Below are 15,476 nucleotides of genomic sequence, written 5' to 3' on the forward strand. Positions count from 1 at the left end.
CCTCTTGCCTCTAAGGCACATCTCATAGAGCTGAATTCTTTTATCCAGGGATATGAACATGACTATCTCTTATTAAAGGCAAGAACCATCTCTTAAGGAGGCAGCCTTTATTCTAGGACTATCCCAACTTTAAGTACTATTTCTTTGACTTTCTATGAACCTATGTTCTTATTGGTCCTTGGATCTTAATTGTGACTATAAAGTATGGCCACCACACTCACAACTTAGGTTCTCTCACTGTTTCCCCTTACTCTAGGACGCTACCTCCCAAAATACACATATATACATGTAAGCACACAGCTGTACGCATGCATGAGTATCTGTATGTGTATCTGTGTGTATCTATCTAGTACTTTCTCTGCTACTTGTTAACATCCTAAGAGTAGGACGTGGGCCTAATTCTTCCATGAATTTCTACTCTCTGGTGCTATTTCAGGCACATAGAATATGGCCATGTATTTGAAAGGTGGATTTAAAAGCACAGCATGAATATTGGCCTGTTATTTTTTTTATAGTATCTTTATCTGGTTTCGGTATCAAGGTAATGCTGGCCTTGTAGAATGGCTTTGTAAGTGTTCCTTCCTCATCAATTTTTTGGAAGGCTAGGTATTAATTGTTCTTTGGCACCAGTCTCAGCAATATCTATTTGGATACGTCTCCAGCAAGAGCAACAAAAGCAAAAAAAAAAAAAAAAAGGAGAGAGAGAGAGATTGTATCAAACTAAAAAGCTTTGCATAACAAAGGAAACCATCAACAAAATTAAAAAGGCAGTCTTCTGAATGGGAGAAAATATTTGCAAATGATATGCTCCATAAGGGGTTAATATCCAAAATATATAAAGAACTCTTACAACTCACCATCAAAAAACCAAACGGCCAAATTAAAAAATGGGCAGAGGACCTGAATAGACATTTCTCCAAAAAAGACATACAGATGGCCAACAGACACCCAAAAAGATGCTCAACATCACTAAACATTAGGGAAATGCAAATCAAAACCACAATGAGATATCACCTCACATCTGTCAGAACGGCTATTATCAAAAAGGCAATAAATAACAAGTGTTGGCAAGCCTGTAGAGAAAAGAGAATCCTTGTGCACTGTTGGTGGTTTTATAAGTTGGTGCAGACACTATGAAAACAGTATAGAGTTTCCTCAAAAAAATAAAAATTGAATGACCATACAACTCAGCAATTCCACTTTTGGGTATTTATCTGAAAAATTGAAAACACTAATTCAAAAAAAAGATATGCTGCATACTTATGTTCGTTCATTAATACATTATTTTCACTAGCTGAGATACAGAAGCTACCGAGATGTCATTACTAGATGAATGGATAAAGACATATATATACACACACACATACATTCACACACACAATGGACTATTACTCAGCCATAAAAAAAAAAAAAGATCTTGTCACCTGCAACAACATGGATGGACTTAGAGGATATCATATGAAATGAAATAAGTCAGACAGAGAAAGGCAAATACCATATGATTTAACTTGTATGTGAACTCTAAAAAACAAAACGAACAAAACAGATACGGTCTCATAGATACAGAGAATAAAACGGCCGGTTGCCAGAGGGGAGGAGAGTGGAGGGAGGGGCGAAAAGGGTAAAGGGGACCGAGAGATACAAACTTCCAGTTGTAAAACAAGTCATGAGGCTGGAATACACGGCATAGGGAACATAGTCAAAAACATCATGATAACTTCGCACGATGACAGATGGCCGCTAGACTTATCATGGTGATCCCTTTGTAAGCTATTTAAACGTCAAATCGCTATGCTGTACACCTAAAAGTAATACAATATTATATGTCGACTCTAATGAAAAAAAAAAATGCCAGAAGAAAAATAAATAAAATAAAGGCAGAGCATGTGCATTAAATGGCTTAAATGTGGAAATGAGAGTAACTGTTCCATGAACCTGGAAAGGGCCTGACCAGCTAAGGTTAACCTGTGTGTGTGTGCTGCTCAGGACCTGGGAGACAGAGCCAAATCGCCAGACCCACCCCCCACTGCTGCCAACGAGGGGCCCGGGCAAGAAGCACCCCGATAGCAAGCGCCACGAACAACTCACTCCGCAAACCCCCGCTGATCACTTCTCTGAATGCGGTTTAATTAACAACTGCTTTTTAAAAGAATACCGAAGACCGTGGAATTCATACAGCAGGAGATTGAAAATAAAGGGAGAGTAAACTGTTTTTGCTAACTGCCTAGTGCGTGTCAGTTTTATTGCACGTAATTATCTCGTTTAAGCATCACAACCAACCTGAGGAAAAGGAATCGTTTTCTCCATCTCAGTGAGCTCTAGAAAGAGCTGAGCCCTGATCTGTGGGCCCGGTATGTACGCTGCAGCCTACGGCTCTTGTGAGATGCAAGATTGATCAGGTAACCAGAGACGGTAAGTAGATTTGAGCACAGAGCACAGTATAGTCTAGTAATATTTCTTTATGATAGTAAGGATTTCCTGTCATAATATTAAATGCCACTTAAAGGAGCACAGATGCTGAATGTGAGCAGATTAGCCAAATTAGGGTATAAATTCCAACTCTCAGGGTTGTATCCCCAAGGCAAAGTAAAACGCCCGGTAGTGGTCACCCCCTTCCTCAACAAAGAGCAGCTTTCTAAAATGTGATCCATATAAAATATTACATTTCTTAAAATATGTTGGCTTCGGGCTAGTTGCACGTTTTCTATTGGAGTTAGTACCTCATATTGAGGTGTAGAAACTCAGGACATCTGATACAGTGAGCCAGCTACACAAACCAAAATTTAAAACAACAATGCGCTTCACACAATGTAACTCATTTTACGTAGCTTTTGGTCCTCACCGGTTCTTGGCTTTGCAGTGTGGAACCTTTCACCTCTGGCCTCGGCTCTGGGAGACCAGAGCAAAGAAGTATACGTTGGATGAGTAGATGAACTTGATGGGTGTCCCTAGGCCCTGCTACTGCCCTTGTGACCCCACCAGAGTACAGCTTTGTGTTTTAATCCAGACTGACGTAGAAAAGGCGTGCTTCCAAGACTCCAGACTTCCACCTTCCCCCGGGTTATTCAACATGCCCTCCTTAAGTCGGAGAATCAAAGTTCCAAAAGAGTCGAGAGTTATGCTCACTTCCCACTGTGTATGATTGTATGATCTCTACATGAATGTCTAATACTTATTAAACATTACGATGTGCCCGGCACAGAGCTAAGCTTATTTCACGAATGATTTTATTTATATGTCACAACTTAATTAGGCACATACTTTTCTTACTCCCACTTTAAAAATAATAAAACTGATGCAATCCCAGAAGACAAATTCCACAAGGACTTTATCTTATGTTGCTATAAGTCCAGGGCCTAGACCAGTATTTTGCATATAAATGTGTAAGAAATAATTATTGTGAAGAGTGACATCACTAACATGGCGGAATAAAAGTTTTCTACCATCCCCCCCCCCAAAAAAAAAAAAGAATACCAATTCAGACAATCGCTTATGGTCCCTTTGTGCAAGTCCAGGAGTCCAGTGAAGTTCCAACGTACCATTGGAACAATATAAAATCTGAGATTATATGCATTACAGAAGGTAAGAGGAACAGTCTCACTCTACCCACATGACCCAACCCCATGGGGACACGGCTTGGCGCCCAGAGAATCCTTGGCCTGTGATTTCTCCCGGGAAGGGAAGTGAATGTGTGTGAGCGATGGCCCAGCTTCCCCAGCCGTGTGGGATGCCGGCAAAGAGACCCGGCTCTCTCTCACCCCATTCGGAATACAGAAGTGAACGGCATGACTGCAGGGAGGAAAGCGGCTGGGAGAACAGCAGCCGGGGCTCTTGGAGGGCATCAAAGGAACGTGGATCCTACTCACTGTGTTACAAACGCCATCAGGAAGCCCGCCAATGATCCACTGGGAACACCTCACCTACAAACCCTCCCAACTGGTCTACAGTCACACCCAATGCTCTGCACCCTCACCTGCACATGCCCTACCCTATGGCCAGCCACTTGGGCACACCCTCTATGACAGCAGGTACAAGCCTTTGCAGACAGCCAGTGAGCACTTGTAGAAAGCCAGCCCAACTCCGTAGGACTGTGTGAGAGCACACCGACTTGAGCATTTGACACAATCCTAGGGAAAGCAAACAGGAGGGTGTTGGCACCAAGTCTGGCTTTGCAGAATGGAGAGAAGGCACTCAGTGTTAACAATTCCCCCTCAAGAGAGAGAACAAGAATTGTGGAGCAGGAGTGTCAACAGGAAAGGTCTGAGAAAGCCTCACAATCCCTAACAAGGATGATGGAAGGTATTTCTCTCTCGAAGTCAGTAAAGACTAGAGGAGGTGACTGCTTCTTCAAATGTGAAGACAGATCACAAAACTTCAAGAAAAATAAAACAATCAAGGAAACATGACACGATTAAGGGAATACAATAATTTTCCAGTAACCAACCTCAAAGATATGGAGATCTGAGATTTGCCCAATAAAAAAAATACAAAATAGTCATTTTAAGGAAGCTTAGTGAACAAAAAACAAACAAACAAAAACAACAACAACAAAAAACACTGAAAAATAATTCAACAAAATCATGAAAACAATAATAAAATGAGAGGTTTAACAAATTCTGGAGCTGAGGAATGTAAAGAATAAAGTAAAAAGATGCAACAAAGAGCATCAACAGAAGACTGAATTGAGTAGCAGAAACAATCTGTGAGGTGGAAGACAGACCTTTTGAAATTATACAGTAAAAGGGGGGAAAAAAGTGAAAAACATTGAAGAAAGCCTACATGAACTGTGGAATACCATTAGGAGAAACAATTATGCATCACTGGAGTCACAGGAGGAGAAGGAAGGTAGAAAAGTATGAAAAGGTTATTTAAAGAAATAATGGCTAAAAACTTCCTAAAACTGGGGAAAGCTTTGAACATCCTAAATTTATGAAGCAGGTCTCCAAACAATTTCGACACAGAAAGATCTTCTCCAAGACATATTAAAATGAAACTGTAAAACCAAAGACAACACGATGATTGTAAAACAAGCAAGAATAAAAAGAATTCCTCACATGCAAGGGCACCCCCAGAAGGCTGCAAGGGGATTTCTCAACAGAAACCTGGCGAGTCAGCAAAAAGCGTGCTGGTATATTCAGGGTTCTGGAAGAAAAAAGCTGCCAACCAAGAAGACCTTACCCAGCAAATCTGTCCTTCAGAAATAAAAGCTAGATCTCAGCTATACGCCATGCTGACCTCGAGCTAAGTCCAAGTTAGTGGTTAACTGGAGACTGTAGTGTTCGGGACAATGCACGAGACCCAAAAGGACACATACCTGAGTCTTGGTCCCACTTCTACAGCTTACAAAGTACCCTTAGACAAGGTACTTAACCGTTCTTAACTTATGAGAATACATAATCATATCTACTTTTTAGTGTGTTGGCAGTTATTCTATGATAATACTTCACCATACCTAAAAGGAAATAGTAATTTCAACTTCTCAGGGTTGAGGGGGAAATTACAGGAGACTGTAAATTGTGAAATCACTCTCCTCACCAAAAAGAATAAAAAAATACAAAATATTAAATGCAAATATAAGTCAACAGCAAAAGCAATTATCCTCACAACACAGAAAGATTGGCGGGTGGGGGAGGACAGATTTTTCCAACAGTATATGTAGTCACTGCTTCCACGGCCACTTGTCAGAGAAGCCGCAGCTCTATCTGCCCTTTGTCGGCAGCACCCGCTCATTAAGCCTTGGGGCCACTAGCCAAAGCTCACACAAAGGATTTTACATCAGGAAACTTCAGGCATGACCTTGACACCAGGATATTTGTGTCACTGTCCTCCTATCTGCGGGAGTTAGGAGTCAAACCTGGCACAGTACCCACACGCACCGTCCCCCTCCCACGCCCCCAGAACCTGGCCAGATTTCCCCATCTTTGATGAAATAACGACACTTCTGTCTTCTGCTTTGGTTCAAGGCCTACAACCAAAGGATATTATTCAGGTGGGCATGACCTGATCTCATGAGCCCTTACGAAGCAAAGAGTTTTCGCCAGCTGGTCACAGAAGCCACAGCTAGAGATTCAAAACGCAATAAGTGTTCAATGCTGCCTTGTGGATCTAGGAGGCCACATGTCAAGGAAGACAGGCAGACTCCAGCTGCTCAGAGCAGTCCCCAGATGATAACCATCAAGGACATGAGGACCTCAGCCCTATGATCTTGAAATACCAAATTTTGCCAAGAATGAGTTTGGATGATTTTTCCCAGAGCATCCAAAGAAAAACTTAGCTCAAGCTGACATTTTGGCCTCATGAGTCCCAAGCAGAGACTCCAAACATGCCATGCAAGACTTCTGACCTACAGAACTGTGAGCTAGTAAATGGGTATTGTTTTGAATTGCTGAGTTTGCAGTAATTTGTTAAACACCAATAAAACCTAACATAAATATGTGAACATAAAATATTTCATGGCTGTTTTTCATAGGTGAAAGTGTAAGAAAAATGGGAAATATTTATGATACAATATGTGTTTTTTTAAAAAGGTAACAAAACCAAATATAACCACGATCTTGTTTAATATGTATGCATAGAAAAGAGACTGTATGCAGATACATCAAAATGCCACCAGAGGTAATATCTGGTAAAAGGATTATTTTAAAATTCTCTCTTATACTTTCCTGATCCAATACTTCCCAAATGAAGGTATATTACTTTAACAAGCAGAAATAAAATCAGTAATACTTCAGCAAATGCCAAGAACAGAGCATCTGGTTTTGAGGGGCTACTTAAGTATTTCAGCCAGTTTTATCAATAAGATGGCAAACTAAAACCCACTTAGACAACTTATTTATACTAATATCATAAATTAAGCTCTGTTGCGGAATAAAAATACGTAAACACAAGTCAGACCCAACGGGACCGTGGTGCCTCTGACCACGTTGGGGCCAGTCCCAGATGTGACATTAATTCTAAAGCCTGTGCAGGCCCAATTTGGCAGCCGAGCAGTCCGGTCTCCAATGCTGTGAATGAACTTTTGAAACGCTGCAATATTAGCCTTCGCAGCTAATCCTGCTAATGCACTCACAATCTATTTGACAGGCTGCCCATCACATCCCCTCTGTCGGGGTGAGCAGCCTTCCGAGGTGGCTGTGACAAGGGGATTACTGAGCGGACGCCCCGGGAGGACAGAGGGGCCCTCCCTCCACTGCACTCTGACTAGCTTTGTAGATAGGCCGCATACCACAGAGGGCACCGGACGGAAGCTTGTCTCCAGTGCGGACCCCCTGGCACAGAGGTACCAGAGGGAGACGTTCACCAACCCAGAGGGCCGAGTGTTCCTGACGGCCATGTCACTCCTCCGGTCTCGCCATGGAGAAAGAAAACGAGGCAAGATTAAGGGAAGATTCACAGGGCCGAGGTTTCTGGATTATTCCTTAATAGCAGAGCTCCCCTCCCTTTCAGAGACCCCGCGTGCTGGAAAGCCAGGAAAAGTTCTGGCCCCTCGGGCTGAGTCATACATAGCACAGCCCTGCCCCCGCCCTCTCGTCCTTCCCTCCTGGGTTCCTCAGCCGAGCGGTCGACACTCCATAAAAGCCACATTTACAGCTTCGTCTTCGTTAAATTAGCAGGATTGCTTTATTTGCCTTCTAAATTTTCAGGGGGTTCATTTTAAATGCTTCATTTTATATACAAGGTAAAATGAAAATAAAAGGTATAGCCTTCATGCTAGCAGAGTATAATTATTTGAGAAAAGCAATGTCGGATTTGTCCCATAGCAAAGCGGGTTATTCCCTTTTCTGAAAAAGTCCCCTCTAGCCGGCCTCGCTCACTCTGGCGGGAGCCAGGGCACAGGCAGCAGTAAACAGTTCTTTCTAGTCCAGTTTACACACATTTCTCATTCTCAGCCCAAATGATCAGAAGGAGACTTGTCCCAGACACACAATTAACCAGTTACCTTCTTTTCCCCATTTCCCATGAAGTTTTCCTCATTCTTGTAATTGGGCCAAGGCTGTTCTCTGAGTTCCGGATTAACTAGGAACATCTCAGGCGCAGGTGCCACAAAAGACACTGGGAATGCTGAGACAGGCAGAACTGGCTGTGTCCTCAAGGAGCCTGCGACCGATAAATAAACAAACAATGAAATATGCTGTCAAAAGTGCAATGACTGAGGTTTCTGTAGGAACACGCGGGAGAGATCTCTAGGCCAGACGGTGAAGGTGAGAATCTGAGGTCATCACCCAAGAGAGTCTGGTCTAGGTGACCTTACTCCGGCTGCCTTCTCCAGCTGGATTTCAGCAGCACCTCGACTGCAAGACAAACCTCTGCAGGGCAGTGGGAAGTCTCAGCCATGCTGCATCAGGACAGCACCCACAGAGCCACCTGAGGCCACATTCTCAGGCTGCCCTCAGCTCTGACACGCCCAGATTCCGTCCTCCAACACAATTCAGGCGCACAAGCTTATATTCTAGCTAGTGAAGTGAACAGAAATGCAGAGGAACTTCTTACGGACCACACCAACTTCTCAAAGGAGCTGCACCCTCTCCTGATGGAAAGGTGTGGGGTCACCTACACACCCCTGTTCCCCCTACTCCCAGAAGGGGCTCTATCCTGAATGACACTCCTTGGCAGGTCACTCCAAGGAGCAGAAAACCTCTGGTTTGTGCTTAGAGGTCGAGGCTAAGAGCCCAGCCTTTATCATTCCGGGGCCTGTGCTCCGCACACCTCGAGGCCCAAAGCTTTCTCAGCCCACTGGACTTAGCTGTTTTCTCCCTCCACAAGAGGGGTTAAAGCCCAGCCCACCTTTTCCCCTGGGTACAGCCTCCCCTGGATGACTGTGGGTTACAGGGAGGTGGAAATGGGCACTGTGAGTCAGAGACCTTGGTGTCTGAAGAATCTGGGTTTGGAGGCTGGTTCTACAACATACTTTGTCACCTTGTGCAAATGTACACTTCTGAGCCTCCACTTCCTCAACTAAAAAAAGAAGACGAAGAACATCTGTGGATATCAGTCACTCTTTTGTATGTGGTAAGGACTCAAAAAATGGTAGCTCTGCAGAATATCTCCGCCCCCTAGGCCTGCATTCTGAACGCTGGCTCTGACTACAGAATGAAGCATTCTCGTGAGACAGTGAAGGATCCCAGGCCCCTGGGGAGCAAGTATGGGGAACAAGTATGGGGAACAGGTGGGAGGGTTGTTCTCAAAGGGAGGGGGACTCTCCCTGGTGTCTCTGAAATCACCCTGCCAACAGGAGTACTTTCAGGTAAGGCAGTTTCTGTTGATGACCTAAAGGCCTGCCTCCCAGGCCTGAGCAGGGCATGTCCCAAGGGCCATATGAGGCACAAAGCTGGCTTTGCACCCACCTTTCTGGCTGCATATCTACAGGGGGATTTTCTGGGCACCTCAAAGGACCTGGTGCCGGCTAAGCAGGCTGAGGACTATCACCTCATTGTGGAAAACAATGACACCGACCCTCTGAAAAGGGCAGAATGCAATTCACCTGATTCCTCAGAGGCTTTACTAATAGATGCTCACTGGTACTCACACTCCATCCCCTCCTGGCTCGTACCGACTGCACTGCTCAGAGTGACTTATACACACGGAAATAAACCGATATTAGACACACAAGGAAAACTGTGAATGTCACTTTACATTCTTCCTGCCAGCCAAAAGCGTGCTTCGAAAATCATGAAATGACCTTAACATCCTATCCACAGCTAAAGTCTGTGTAATACCTAGCTTTGGTTCACTCCATAATTGAGATTATGATAGAAGATATAATCTTCAGGGACTTTTTTGTTAGTTCCTTGCCACAGCTAAGAACCAGTCCAAAGATGGAGGGAGATATCTGTCCCCTACAGGGGTGGAGGCTGGGAGGATTCTGTCTCCAAAAGATGGCTTTGTACAGAAATTCCCATTTTAACACAGCAGTATGATTGGTGTGGTGTACCCACTACAATGAGCCCTATTCTCCAAAAATTTCAAATGTGTTTGCCTTAATTGTTTCTCTGGAAATAAATAGGCATGATTAAACCTTTGTGTTCATTATTTTGAAATTTGTGTTTTTGTAATTGTTCTCACTTTGAGAGCAGTTGACTTTTACTGTGCTTCTGGGACAAGTAGGAATACCCACAGGCTTCAGCATATCTCCTGAATGTGAGATTGATTTTCTAATTACGGCTATTTCAATCCATGGATGTCTGCTACACAGTTCTGTAGACCATGTGCAAGGCTTCTGCCTAAATCCACGCGGGTGACAAAACTAGCCACTTGACAACTCAAGAATCAGAACATTCCGGAGAGAAACATAAATTCAGTTCTCACTCATAGCAAAAAATGGAGATAGCCAACCCTGTAAATGAAGTCTGAAAACTTTTTTTACAGCTATCCCAAGCAGTTTTTTATTCTCTTTATTCTAAGGCATTTCTGAGACCAAAAGCAGATGAAAAGCTGGGAGACTTTGCAGATCCCTTTTTAAGGCTAAATTTAAAAAGGTGGATAGTCTTTAGCAATTTTATCTAAAACTATGCTATGTTTATAGCACAAATTAAAAAGTTTAATTTAAAAAGCTATGGAAGATAGAAGAGATAAGTATTTTTAGTCTAATTGGCAGGTAAAGAAATTGAGGCCCTGAGATGCTAGGGTACTTGTCTAAGATGACCCAGCAAAGTTCAGCAATAAAAATTGTACTGAGACAAATGTCTCCTGTTTCCTAGTTCCTTTTATCCGAGTTATAAGTCTGGGCAGACTTACTGAAGCAAACGTTATGTTGTAACAACATATATCTGGAAAAGGCAAGAACTGTTATCTCTCAATTTGTATGATGTCCATATTTAGCCTACACTCCAGCGCAAGTCATAGATCAGAATTAATAAATAACATTAACTGAAGAGAAGTTTTTGCTTTAATATTTATTTCTCTCTCTCCCTGACCAAGGCAACTCTAAGAAATCTATAAGGCACAATTTTAGGAGGAAAAAAAATCCTATCGCTTTAGGAAATACTTTGACAGTGAAGGAAACTAGCCTAATATTTTAGAAAATTTTTGATAGATTCTTGAAATTCCATTGCCAAAATTTAATGAGGCTTAAAGTTCTACAGACAAATTTATATTAAAAATTATAATCTGAAAACCAGACAAGGGGGCAGGGTGAAAAAGAAAACCATGCTCTCAGCTACCAGATACATTAGCTATTTTCTTTTCATAAACCAAATAATAAAGGACTCAATGGCACTGGGTGAAAACGCAAGATGTTACAGCCAGTCCCAAAATATAAATTGCTCTTTTTTATTCACAGGGACCCTACATACCAACTTTAGAGAGTAGGTAAAAGTTTTATAACCTTAAAATAAAAGTGATAATTTTGTATTATGAAATTAAAAACCCCACAATGCATTAGAATGACAACCCAGGATTACCTAAGAATGATAAAAGAAGCGATCTCAGAAAGTGAGAATTTGTGAAGAAATCTGTCACTTAGTGTATACTTCTGTAGGACTAATATTGATTCACTTACTTGACAAGGTAGAGATTCAAAAAGCCATGGATTACCAGTAAGCAAAGACTAAGTGGGGAGCCTGGACTGTCTTTGTCTGGTGTTAAAAAGGCACTCTTACCTTATCTTCTTAGACATATCTAAGAAGACTGAGTGGGGAGCCAGATTGTACCATCACCCAGGGGTAACAAGGCCTGCCACATACCCACCAGTAGAAGCCATGTGGGGGCAACAAAAAGGGGCCTCTCCCTCTCCCAGGCCTGGGCGTTGTTGGTGGAGACTTAGTCAGGAGCCTGAAATCTCACCCCCACCAAGTGGTAATGCAGCACTCCTCCTAGGGTGTCCAGAGAGGTCAAGTGGGGAGCCTGGACCTTCACCCCTACATAGTAGTAGGAAAGCATCACTTCCTTCTTCCCCAACCAGCAGAGCTAGTCAGAGGAGAGCTGCTTGCACAGATTTAAATAAGATCCAGAGTCTCATAACATAATACCAAAAATTTCAAGGGTACAACCGGAAATCATATGTCAGACCAAGAACCGGGAAAATCTTAACTTGAAAGAGAAAAGACAATCAACAGACATCAACATCAAGATGACACAGATGTTGGAATTACCGACAAGAATTTTAAAGCAGCCATCACAAATATACTTCAGCAAGCAATTAGGAACCCTCGAAACAACAAAAGTAGAAAATCTCACCAAGGAAATGGAATATGCAAAGAAAAGCCATGTGGAAATTTTAGACTTTAAAAAAATATAATTGTTAAAATTTTTAAAAACCTCAACAGCAGAATGGAGGGGACACAGGAAAGAATCAGTGAACTGGAAGATAGAACAGAAATCACCCAAACTGAACAACAGAGAGGAAACAGACTGGGGCGGGGGCGGAGGGGGGCGGGGAACATAACCTTGAACACCTGCGAGACTATAGCAAAAGTTGTAATATTTATTATTGGAGCCTAAGAAATAGAAGAGAAAGAGTAGAGCTGAAAAACATAGTTGGAGAAATTATAGCTGAACTTTTTTAAAACATGGGAAAGAAATCATGGCTGAAATTTTTTCAATGGAAAAAGACTTAAACTTTTAGGTTTAAAATTCTGACCAAACCCCAAACAGAATGAGCCCAAAGAAATAAGAAACCCCAAAAAAGGATAAGACAAAGAAAATATTGAAAGCAGCAAGAGAAATGACACCTTACATACAAAGGAAAAATAATTCGAATGACAACAGATTTCTCATAAGAAACCATGGAAGCCCGAGGAAGTAGCACAACATTTTTCAGTGCTGAAAAGAAATAACTGTCAACCCAGAATCCTGTACCTGATGAAATTATCCTTGAGGAATGAAGGAGAAATAAAGACACTCTGAAATGAAGAAAAATTAAGAATTTTGTTTGTTTTTTACCCCCAGACCTACCCTAAAATAATGACTAAAAAAAGTTCTCAAAACAGAAAGGAAATGATTAAAGAAGGAAACTTGAAATATGGGGAAGAAAAAAACAATGAAAAAATGATGGATCTTATGGTACCAAGATGCCTGGAATAGTTAACAACTCTTCCAGCTGCCCCATCCACCTTAGAGTGTCTCTCTGCTCATTATTATAGTGTTGGCATCTCTCCAGTGACAAGGCCATACAAACTGTTCCTGATCACTACAGCACCACACCCGCTCAGGTCCTGGGCCTTCTACAGACCTATAGGACCTATGTACACTGTGAGAGAGATAATGAAGATATTCAGAACTCTGACTGCACAAAGATGCTTGACTCTAACCCAGATTAATAAAAAGTCACCCAATCTCCCAAGTAAATCTCATTATATAAGGCAAGGCCCAAATTCTCTGGAAGCTCACATTCCCTCTCTGGTCCTTTGAGAGATAAAGGATCTAGCCATTCCTGCTCCAACTCCTCCAGCTTTCTTCCATGTCCCCTATAAAGCTTCTCATCCCATGACACTATGTACCTACAGGCTCCAAGTGGTACCCACTCCTGCAAATAACAAAAAGCAATCCATCCTTGCCCTTGTCATGGTAAAACTCCTTACCTCATTAGCAAAGTTCAATCAAACCAAGCATTGAAAATAAATTTATTATACTTTATACCTGTCCAGAGATGGCTGAGCTGCTAAGAGCCAGCTCAGTGTTTGGAAAAGAGAAACAAAATTCTCAACCCATTCATCCATCCATCCCACTTTTCAGCGTTTGTCCTTCAGTATTCTCATCACTGGAACTAGAACTAGCATTGGCCAAGAAAAATGGCTAAGAATGTCATCAGACAGCCAGGGCTTCAGTGGCTGGGTGAGAGGAACATTCCTGCAATGTATCCATGTAATAGCATTGTGGGACCAAATTTTCTCCAGGCTAGGATGTCCTAGCAAAAGTCAAAGAAAGCACAATCCAAAGGAGATTTGAGTGAGGGGTCTTTCACTCTACAGGTTAGTGTTTGTAGAGTGAAAGACCCTTACTACCTACGCAGTCACATCTGCCACAAACGTAGACCCCGCCCCTGCCCCACACCTGCACCAGGTTTGTTTGTTTTATTCCTCCCTAGGCTTATGCCACAAGGGAGTGATAAGTACCGGCAATTCCATTTCTTCACCTGACCTCCCCTCTAAACCAAACATAAAGATAACCTGGGAACTGATTAATCCATTGGTGCAAATACTTCTTTAAAAATAAAACTACTTTCAAGTTTTCCTAGAGGTCTCCAGTAGACCACCAGTCCAGGTGATATCCTTCTCCTAACCCATTTCAGAATCCTTGGGTTATGTTAAAGGGATGGGGAAAGATACTCTTAGGAATAAGGCAGCGTGGGAGGCAGGCAACTTCAGGATGCCGAGTAAGCATTTCTAACAACACTCTTCCATGGCACTACGGAAATGCCAAAGTTATTCGGCAACCCAACAGGGCCCAGTTTGGAGTTCAAGCAGTGAGTATGAGTGAGAAAGTACGACTCTGACCTCTACATTAACCGAATGAAGTGGGTGGGAAGAGAACTATCCCCATTACAGGAAGCAAACTGAGGCTCAGAGAAGTGCCGGGACTTGCCCAAAGCTTAAATGGCAGGAAAAGCTAAAACTGGGTCTTCTGGCCCCTCGCCTCAAAGGAAACACAACTTCTACTTCTTCCTCTATCGTCGACATGAGGTTTGACCCTTACCTAATATCTCATATCTATAGTGAATTGTTCTTCTAAAACATAAGCAAACTGGGCACACCACCAGTTTGGCTCTAGCGCCGGCCCAGAAAGCCGGGCTGAATGGGTGGCGTGGGTGACCGAGCCAGTGCCCCTAAGGAGTCCGCCCGGCTGGGGGCCGAGACTCCTGCCTCAGAGGCTCTGCTCGAAAGGGATGGGGCCGCGCTGAACTTTCCAACCCCAGGCCGGGCCCGGCAGCACATCCCCGCCGGCCCGAACCCGCGGGACCTCTGTCGGACCACGGCTCGGCTGGACTGGAGACGCTCGTCTCCAGCCCTCATTAACCCGGAGCTGCCCTGTTCCTCGTCGGCACTTTTAGCGCTCGCATTTGTCGACGGCTGGATGCGCCCACCCGGCCAGTGTTACCCTGAGCTTGCGATCCCTGAAAGCGGGACTCAAAAATCGGCAGCAAGTCCCCGAGACAGCCGAGCAAGCCGGCGCTTCAGCGGCCGCAGCTCTGGACGATGAGTTCCTTCTGCGCCTGCGCGGGAGCCTGCGCGGCGGGCGGGAGGCCGGGCCCGGGGCGGGCCCGGGGGCGGGGCCGGGGCGGGGCCTGGTGGGCGGGGCCAGGGCGCGCGGGGTGTAACCCGCGGCAGCTGGTGCCCTCAACGCCTGCAGGCGGGCAGTATAGTCCAAGCCACCAGATTCCGGAGGGCGACGCTGCGGAGCACCCTCCGTCACTCAGGGCTACTGTCAATGCTTCGAGTCTGCGGATCCCGTGGACGGCGACGCGACAGAGTTTTGGCTCCTCTATGGGCGGGCATCGCGGGGCGGGGCCGGGAAATGAGGGCGCCGGGCTGTCACTTCTC

At 43.8% G+C, this 15,476-nt stretch overlaps 1 long non-coding RNA gene across 15 annotated transcripts in view; it reads right to left on the reverse strand.

The window, feature by feature from the left end:
- Positions 1 to 15,142, reverse strand: part of LOC107515284 — a 214,419-nt gene extending 199,277 nt beyond the window's left edge. For 14 of the 15 annotated variants that reach the window (XR_004951984.1, XR_004951985.1, XR_004951988.1 and 11 more), the window contains exons 1-2: positions 15,034 to 15,142; positions 7,940 to 8,097 (exon numbers count right to left, since the gene is read on the reverse strand). This is a non-coding gene — a long non-coding RNA (uncharacterized LOC107515284). The remainder of the gene's footprint in view (positions 1 to 7,939; positions 8,098 to 15,033) is intronic. The other variant, XR_004951986.1, reaches the window with a different exon arrangement.
- Between the last annotated feature and the right edge of the window lie 334 nt (positions 15,143 to 15,476).

Source organism: Rousettus aegyptiacus, unplaced genomic scaffold, assembly GCF_014176215.1.
Source record: "Rousettus aegyptiacus isolate mRouAeg1 unplaced genomic scaffold, mRouAeg1.p scaffold_m13_p_7, whole genome shotgun sequence".
Lineage (NCBI taxonomy): Eukaryota > Metazoa > Chordata > Mammalia > Chiroptera > Pteropodidae > Rousettus > Rousettus aegyptiacus.